This window comes from Melopsittacus undulatus, chromosome 10, assembly GCF_012275295.1.
Source record: "Melopsittacus undulatus isolate bMelUnd1 chromosome 10, bMelUnd1.mat.Z, whole genome shotgun sequence".
Lineage (NCBI taxonomy): Eukaryota > Metazoa > Chordata > Aves > Psittaciformes > Psittaculidae > Melopsittacus > Melopsittacus undulatus.
Genome location: NC_047536.1, coordinates 4,797,046 through 4,799,841, shown reverse-complemented (window position 1 = coordinate 4,799,841; position 2,796 = coordinate 4,797,046).

Below are 2,796 nucleotides of genomic sequence, written 5' to 3'. Positions count from 1 at the left end.
CCCAAGGTAACAGAATGGGACGAGACTGATGAAAAAGATGGGTCCATCAGCAGTACCAAAGAGGTTGAGGTGACAAATCAGGTCCAGGGTTCAGCCAAAGACTAACCAGAGCTAGAAACAAAAGCATCAGGCCTGAATTTAAACTGAGCTGCTGGATGGGTGGGTGGGGAGCCCAGGTGGGGCTGATGGGGCAATTAAAGCCTATTAGTGCTCCTAGGGCCATGACACTCAGAGTGTGGAAGCTGCCTTTTCCCTGCAGTACTGGGACAGCAGCGGCGTTCTTGAGTCTAGGAGAGAAGCACTGCCTGCATATGAGTAAGAGAGCATTGCCTTGTGTAGATCCCCTCCAGCCATTCCAGGCAGGGAGGTAACAGGGCTGGGACCAGTAGCACCAAATTTTGCCCCAGTGCTTTATTTTTAATGATCTCTTTAGATTCTTTCCCTGACATAGTCACCAGTGTTTTATATTCTTTATTGTGCCAAGATTAGACACACATTGTCCTACTGCAGAAGGATAGGGCAATACAAAAGCAAAATCCTTATTCTCTGAGAACTCATAGGAGATGTTTAGATTGGATATAAGGAAGAAGTTCTTTACTGTGAGGGTGGTGAGGCACTGGAATGGGTTGCCCAGGGAGGTTGTGAATGCTCCATCCCTGTCAGTGTTCAAGGCCAGGTTGGACAGAGCCTTGGGTGACATGGTTTAGTGTGAGGTGTCCCTGCCCATGACAGGGGGTTGGAACTGGATGATCTTAAGGTCCTTTCCAACCCTAACTGTTCTATGATTCTATGTTGTCCCTGAGAGGTCAGCCTTTCTTGTTTTGCCCTGACGGTTTGCTTATCTCTGTCTGCATCCGGCTACATGCTTTTAGGTAGGAAAGGCAAGCAAGGAGCTTTAAAAGCAAGGAGCTGCTTCATTTGCTGTAGAAGGAAATATGAGTGGATCTTTTACTTCTGCTTATGAAATCCCATTTATGACAATATTCACACCTACAAGCAGCTGGCACCCTTCTTCGTATGCCAGAGGCTCTACTGGTGATGAGTTTCTGGCTAGGAGCACTACCACTCACAACTGATATGTTAATGCAATTAGAGACAGTGCCAAGTGCAAAGCAGTATTTGTCCTGATATTATTGGTGATAAAGGAGCCTCCTGTGTGAGGAGCAAGTCCATTTCCAATCCATCTGTATCTATATCTAAAAAAGCTTTCATTTTCCCGAGCGCTGCTGCAGATTCTTGTGATAAACTGCTGCCATAGCTTAGCTCCCAACTACATTACATCCTATTCAAATCCCCTTCATTATAACAAGAAGCAATATGACACCAAAAGCTTGTCTCAGGAATTTATGGCACTGTGGAGACTCTTAGATCCACTAAACCCCATTAAAACCGTCTCCCTTATAAAACATACACCTTATTATGCACCTCAGTAGCGGGCAGCAGGTTGCCTTCTGCCAGGGCTCTTATTACCTGTGCAAGGAACACGTGAAAGCGGTCAAGTCCCTGCTGAAAGCATGGGGCTGGCGCCACATCCATGTCTCCTGCCTAGCACATGTCAGGAACGGTGGTGCTGCAGAAGTGCTTTGTACAGTCGTCTGGTACTGAAAGTCTTCTAAGCCAAGGCAAAAGAAAACGAAACCCTTTGGCTAAAGCCAGTCTTTAGGGCTCTTTCTGATACAAAGCCTCGAAAACTTCATTTGGGGTGGAATGAAATGTTATATTAAATCCAAAGTGAAATGTTGTGATTTGTTTTCTTAAAAAGCCATTTAATTGAAAGAAACCCCAAAACTCTCAAAATCTCGTAAAATCCTGTAACCTGGGATTTGAGGAACAGAGCAGCAACACGTGCTGGTTTCCTGATCTCTTCCTTCAAACACACTCTCTGCTTACAAATACTTGTTGTTTCTCACTTCAGAGAGTCGTTTTGGTTCCCAGCACTGCTGCCAGGACCTGCCTGTAGCACCTTCTCAAGCCTGGGAAGCAGGAAAAGAGACGAAGTACCCAACTAGGCTGCTTTGCAGGTTCAGGCCTCTCTGACCACCTCCATCCCCATCCCCACATCCTTCCTGCAGCTCCCACCACTGGGGCTCAGCTTCTGCAGAAGTGAATGCCACCAGTCTAATGAGCAGCCCTCCTGCAACTGCACAGCACTCAGGTATTCCTCATCCCACAGTGATCAGGCATGGGATCAGATCAGGAGGCATTACTAGCATGGATGACCCTTTTGAGCTGGGGAGACACAATGTGCCTCACCCTCGAGAAAGGGATTCTGCTTTACCCCCACACCATGTTGATTCTCTTCCCCACTTTTCCCCTCCCAGCATTCACACCAAGCACCAGGCTATGCCCTTCAGGAGTCCAGGTGGCAGCTCGTGTCTGATCAGCGTGCTGCTCATTAGACTAGGTAAATATGTTTGTGTTTTCCTCTTTTCCCCCTCATTTAGTCTCATCTGACTGTATTGTTTATTGTACTGGATTATGCAAATCAAAGTATAAGCAATATTGGAAACAGGGAGGTAAGCAAAGCTTGCACCCACTCTTCTGGATCATGCCAAGGACAAAGGTGCAGGCTCCCACCATGTCAGCACTGAGTCACCTCTGTGCAGCCACCGAGCCTGAGGCAGGGATGGGTTTGTCCCATTCCAGGAGTAGCAATCCAGCCTCCCATCAGCACTGACTCTACACCCTAAATCTGCCAAAGAGGGATGCATGGTCCCCATCACAAGCATCCTGTGGCAGTGCCAACATGCTCACCGCTATCCTGCTGCTGCTGCCCAAAGACAGGGTGTCAACCAA